The sequence below is a fragment of the Triticum dicoccoides genome, chromosome 1B (genome assembly GCF_002162155.2).
Source record: "Triticum dicoccoides isolate Atlit2015 ecotype Zavitan chromosome 1B, WEW_v2.0, whole genome shotgun sequence".
NCBI lineage: Eukaryota > Viridiplantae > Streptophyta > Magnoliopsida > Poales > Poaceae > Triticum > Triticum dicoccoides.
This window is the reverse complement of record NC_041381.1, coordinates 408157412-408164613: the sequence shown is the minus strand read 5'-3', so window position 1 is coordinate 408164613 and position 7202 is coordinate 408157412.

Sequence of the window (7202 nt, the reverse complement as noted above, 5' to 3'; positions counted from 1 at the left end):
GGAATTTCCTCGAAGAAGAATGAAGCAGTACATTAGAGATAAGTATTTCCCGCAGTTAAGAACCAAGGTTATCAATCCAGTAGGAGAACCACACAGAACCTCGTTAGCAGCACCTGCACACACAAAAGCAAATACTTGCAGCCAACGCAAACAAGGGGGTTGTCAATCCCTTGGCAGTTATTTGCAAGGATCAAATCTCACAGTGGTAGGTAAATAGATAAATTGAAAAATAAAATAAAATAAAGAAAAGTGCAACAAGGTTTTGTGTTTTTTATATATGATAAAAGTAGACCCGGGGCCCATAGTTTTCACTAGAGGCTTCTCTCTCGAGCACATAACATACGGTGCATAAACAAATTACTGTTGGGCAATTGATAGAAAACACATAGTTATGACGATATTCAAGGGTTCGAGACAAGTAGACCGACTCTTGCCTGAATCGACTAGTATTACTCCACCCATCGACCGCTATCCAACATTCATCTAGGGTATTAAGTTGATAAAAATAGAGTAACACTTTAAGCAAGATGACATGATGTAGAAAAAGTAAACCCAAGCAATATGAATAAACCCCATCTTTTTATCCTTAATGGCAACAATACAAATACGTGTCATGTACCTTTCTGTCATTGGGATGGAGCACCACAAGATTGAACCCATCACTAAACGGATAGATCGTAGAGAAATACAATGCTATAATAATCATGCATAAAAGACTCAATTAGTATTCATGAATAATCTAATCATAAACCCACAATTCACCGGATCCCAACAAACACACCACAAAAGAAGAACACATCATATAGAACTCCAAGAACATCGAGGAGAATATTGTATTGAAGATCAAAGAGAGAGAAAAAGCCATCTAGCCACTAGCTATGGGCCCGTAGGTCTGTGGCAAACTACTCATGCATCATGGAAATGGCAGCAAGGATTATGTAGAAGCCCTCCGTGATTGATTCCCCCTCCGGCAGGGTGTCGGAAAAGGCCTCCAGATGGGATCACAGAAGAACAAAAAATTGCGGCGACGAAAAAAGTGTTTCGGGTGGCGCTCTGGTATAATGGGAATATTTGGGAATTTGTAGAAGTGGAATTACGTCACGACGTGCCACGAGGGGCCCACAAGCCTGGGGGCCAGGACCCCCCTATGGCGCGCCCCCTGAGCTTGTCGCTCCCTCATGACTCCTCAGGTCTTCTCCCGAACCTTCATGGGTCACTTCTGGTCCAGAAAAAATTAATATAAAGATTTTGCTCCATTTGGACTCTTTTTTATATTGATTTTCTGAAAAGCCCAAAACAAGCAAAAAAACAGCAATTGGCATTGGGCACTAGGTTAATAGGTTAGTCCCAAAAATGATTTAAAATTGCCTATAATTGCATGTAAAACATCCGAGATTGGTACTATAGTAGCATGGAACAATAAAAAATTATAGATACGTTGGAGACATATCCGCGCATCACTACAAGTGACACGTGGGAACCTCCTTGTGAGCATCTACAAAATAAATTTTCAGTCCAATACAACGATACAATAGTAATCCTATGGCTACCAAAACATCATACTCCTCTAAAAACATTAAGGAATCCAAGCCAAATTCAATATTTATATAAAAAATATGCATACCCTAGTCATGGTAATGGTAGGCACATAGAACACGGATTCGTGAAAAATAAGTTGGGGATCAGAGGAGAAACATACTGCAGATCGATCACGCGGAAGGGTTTGAAATGAAATCAACCGAGTAGGGAGATCAGGCAAAGTTGTGGCAGGGTATGGAGAGGTTTGGAGAAAGAAGAAGAAGAGACAAAAGAGATGGGGGTGAAATACCTCTTGCCTTGGCCTCTTTGTTTCCGCCGAGTTCCATACGACCATTCATATGAGCGGGTGCGCTCGTATAGAACACCGTCGTTCACTCTGGAGACACAGTTTTGTCTATGCTTACCTTATATGACTAGTCATGCAAGAGTGAGCACTCGTATAGAACACCTGTTCTGTTCTGTTGAATTTGATCTTCTGGTCGATGGTGTCATCACTACAAAAAAATACACTTCCGTGATGATACGTTTTTGTCACAGTAGGTCACGTTTTCTGTCATGCATGTACATCCATGACGATTTTATGACAGAATCAAGATAGTCATACCTGTGCTGTCGTAGAAGTGTTCCATGACATCACCAAAATTATCATCACGGAAGTGTCCACTTCCATGATGATAAATCGCGTGTCATAGAAGTGCTTTCGTTAAGGGTGACCGACACATGGCATCCACCATAACGGGTCGCCATTAAGCTATCGAGTTCCTGTTTGGATCCGATAACCCGTTAACAGCCCAGACCAATGGGGATTTTCCACGTGTAAAATTCTCAATGGCCAGAGGAACCACGTGTCCGCTCATCATTAGGATAGATGGCATCCATTCATTGGACCGAAGGCGGCTATGATACGTCAACACGTGGCACGACCCAACAGAGGCCCATTCTAGTGAAAAGGCTGGCCCGTTTGACTTGGTCAAAAGGTAGCGGGCCGGTCCATGGAAAGTCTGTTAACGACCTGTTTGCATATAGCCCATTTATAGCCCACTAACTCACGACCCATTACGGTCTACCAGAATTTGGCCCAGTAACATCATCTGGGCCATCGGAAAGTTAACACGGGCTGGAAACCGTCGACGAAATAATGGGCCGTTACTGGTCTATTTCGCTTGTGGGCCAAATTCAGCCCGTGGTTACAGTCGGCCTTTTTGTGGCCCATTGACCCGTTGGGCTGTTTTCATAGCGTCATCAAGTACGGCCTATTAAAATCCTGTTATGGCCGGGCCAAAAAACAGACAATTTCCACTCTAGCTCGTTTACGGCCCATTTTGCGGACCATTATTAGTAAACGAATAGTACGACCCATGTTTGGCGAAATGATTATACGGCCCATAGAAGGCCCATAGATTAGACAACCCATAGAAGGCCCATGGATCCTACGGCCCGTAGAAGGCCCATGGATCCTACGGCCCATAGAAAGCCCATGGATCCTACGGCCCGTAGAAGGCCCATGGATCGTACAGCCCATGGAGGACCATGGTCACTACAAAAGGTAGCACGACCATGGTTACAACAGTCCGTGTGTTGCCATGGTTATTGTGGCCTAGTTATAAAAATAGGTTATTGTCGCCACTAGAAAAACATGGAAAAAGAAATGCAGTGACTACAAGCAAACAACTAAACAAGACAATAATGAAATAAATAAGCAAGCAACTAACGCTAGGCTATTACGACTATTACACATATTACATCCACTGGCATCAAAGTTCGCCACTAGTGCAAATATAGGGAACAAAGCAGCATATTACATACACTGGTAATCTAAATTGGCCAGCAGTGCAAATAAACGCGGCAGCAAAACAAGTCCATAACTGAAACAACTTCAGAAGAGCTCAAGAAACATTATGCTGGGTATCCACCATGCTGGCAATAAGCTTAGCAAGCTTATTAGCTTTGTCCTGTTTGGCGCTAAAATACTCCAACGCTTGCTGTTGCACCAGAAAGTATGCATCTGAATGCTCCAGGGACTTCCGCAGTCCTTCGGCTTCTTGTCGCAGCACAACTGATCAATGTCTTTCAGCTTGTAGTTGAGACTCAAGAAACCGAATTGATTCAGGGAGTGAGTCTGAATAGCTTGTGCCAACGGTAGTGGCCAGTAACTCAAACACTAAACCAAGACAGGACTTTTGGGTTGTCTCACTGTCTTCAAGATAGTTTTCCCTAGCTGTTTTATCAGCTTTGTTTGAGACCGACAAGGATGTCTCACTATCCCGAACCTTATCTGCATTACTTCCTTTACCATTGCTTAATAAGGCACTCTTCCCCAATATTCTGTCAGCATTCTAAAAGAAGAAACAAACAAACACATAACAGGTTTAGCATGTACTAGTATATGAAACTCATTTCGGTGAACCAGTTCATTAGTAAGGTGGACAGGATTAAACTACCAAGTCTTCTATTGCCAAGTAGTACATAATAAAAGCATCAAACAAACATATATCTATGTCCTATGGTCACTGCATTGTCTTGCCAAATCAAAATGGAGACATGGTTCAAATCATATCAGTTCAAGACAAAGCATCACTGAAAGAATACAAAGCATGGGAAACTACACGGCACAACAAGCGGGTCTACATGTACAACAACACTATTGGCTCTGCTGTGATGCTACTGATGTGCATGATATGAGAAGTCAACTGTATACATAATTGAAATTGAAATCAACATAGCTATTTATAAAAGCAAACCTGTTAAATAAACATGCGTAAACATACTGTTATGCCATTGGAGTTTTGATTGGATCCTTCAATTTAAAAATAAGTTTGTATGAGTAAATAAAGTGATACAAGAGCAAAGCAGTATGCACGATAGCAATGGTATATTTAATGAGAACAATTGTTCTTCGGGTTTAAGCACTTGTTATACATGAACAGAGTACAGTAAGACGCTAGCATATAGTACTTAAAAATAAAAAATGAGCTCATAGACCTTACCACATTCTTGGTTCGGGATTAGTACAGAACAAGGCGTTCCTAGTCATCGTCCAGTAAATGTGTCTCAGGAGAACGTAAGGGAATTTGATGATTTTCTTTGCCAGTGAAGTATGTTTTCTTTAGGTAATTCTGATACTGCCACCAAGCATTCTTGAAGATAGCAGAGGTATTAGCACATGTTACCTCATCCTGAGTTTCCAAATCGGTCCTTCTCTATAGAGAAAAATGGGAAAATTTGATGTATTATAACCATCATGGTGGTAGAATGTATGGGACAAAGCAAAGTAATTGCCATGAATAACATTACTTACACATAACTCCTAGACAAACACCTGCAACTGGCATTTTTCTTCATCTTCAGTATAATATTTCCATGATGGGAAGATACACACATAGGATTTAACAACATCAAATGCGATAGATGCTAAACTACGAATGGCTGGTTGTGCTTCCTCCACATGAATAGGTGTACTAACTGGTGGAGTTGGGGTTCGCCATGGTAGTACTGGCGCTTTGGGCACTGGAGATGCCTTACTAACTGCTCTTGTTTGGGAGCTCTGTGGTGGAGATGGTGTTGTGTCAACAGGAACTGGGTTACTATCTGCTGGGGTTGGGGTTAGATTGGGTGAAGCTGATTCTTTGTCCATCGCAGTAGGGGTACAATTTGCGAGGGTCTTGGTTATGTGTGGTAGAGCTGGTTCTCGTGCATGTACAACCCGGGTGTTATCTCCACCAAGAGGTAGCACTGTTTTATTAGAAGATCATGTTTTTACTCCACTAGATACTGCCATGACCCGCTCCAATTCAAATGGCTGATAAACATGAAACATATCAAATGTACAAACATTGTATGAGCGACAGATGCAATAGATAGTGTGGAAAAAAAGAGGGCATGAAATAATTGGCATGTATACTATTTAACTAAAAAGGATAGCATGACATAATTTCACATATATGATGTCTATCTAAACTGGATAGCATAGCATGACATAATTCAAAGATATGATGACTAACTAAACATGATGGCATGAGATAATTATATGATGTCTTTAGTAAACAGGTTCGCATGACATAATTCACATACATATTATCTAAGTAATCAGGATCACATGATTTAATTCACATATGTGATTTATATGCTAAGCAGAGGGCATTCGCATATATGATGACTGAACTAAGAACATGGTGTTGAATACTGTGTATATGATGTCTAAACTATGCAATGCAAGACACCATATGCATGATATGAGCAGTATAACCGTGCCAATTTAGAGCATACACCTCGGTGGGGGAATAGGACTGGTCATCTGTCTCTGAATCCATCTCTAAGGAGTAATCGGGACCCAACAAGAGATCTGCTTCGACAGGTAGTACTGTCTGCTCTGAAGACCTTGTTTTCACTCCAGATTTTTCCATCACCCACTCAAATGGCTGATTCACAAGAAGAGTAGTTTAATGTACAAACATTGTCGACAAATGAAAATGTAATGAAGAAAAGTATGGGCAAGATATCATTCAAATATATGATGCCTGGTTAAACATGATGAAATTGCATATTTCACATATATTATGGCTGGCTAAAAGAGATGAGACTGCATTATTCCCATATATGATATAGAAACTAAATAGGTGGCATTATAAAACATGTCTAAACTAAGCAGATGACATATATGATGTCAAAATTAGGCACTACAAGGCAACATATGCATGATATGACTAACATCATCATGCCAAGTTAGAGCAAACACCTTGGGGGGTAAATAGGAGTGGTCAGCTGCGTCTGAATCCGCCTAAGAACTAATATCTTCCTCTGGATTACAATCTGGGGAGGGGGAGAGTTTGCCATTGAACCCACCATGGAGCAATGACTGCATGACATTGTATTGCCGCACAAAACTCTTCTCTTTTTCTCTACATGTTCAGCATGACTGTGTAAAATATCTGAAATGCATACAAAAAATATATAGTGAGATTATGTAAGGAGAGCATGCAGAAATCTAGAGTGATGGTAACAACCAGTGGATGGATCCAAAAATAATGATAGCAGGCTGATGATAGCTTTAATTTAATAAAAGGATAGATGATGATTGCTTTACTATTTGTTTCCCACCCAAGATGAACAACATAGGCAGAGATACTATTCATTGCTGCCTCGATATGTGCCAGACAATAGACAGAGATACTATTCATTGCTGCCTCGATTTGTGCCCCACAACTAATTTTAAAACTCAAGTTTGAACATTAATTTGGACCTGACTTGGAGTCTAAGAGGTGAACATGACGATAAAGTAGCAGGTAATATTAAGCAATGCATAACATAAGCAGAAACAAAAGAGTGCGACCTCTCTTGTGGACCCATGTACTCTTAGGTTCATCTGCTGAGTCAATGATGGTGATGCTGTTGCGGTGGGTGCCAGCGGCAGGGAAGGAGATCTGAGGCGGTGAAACACGGTCAAGAGTCGGGATGTCTGGTTTGGTGGATGCTTTTGTCAATGGAGCAACTCAGGTGAGGTGGACGACATCGTGGCAGGAGCAGGACAAACCACACAAAGTTGTCTTTGACACCTACCTGTAACTGAAGTAATTTTGTAAGGGCTCCTTTGGCTTGTAGGATTCTAAAAACGCAGGGATAGGAAAAACACCGAAAAAGGATAGGAATGCACGTGGGAAACATAG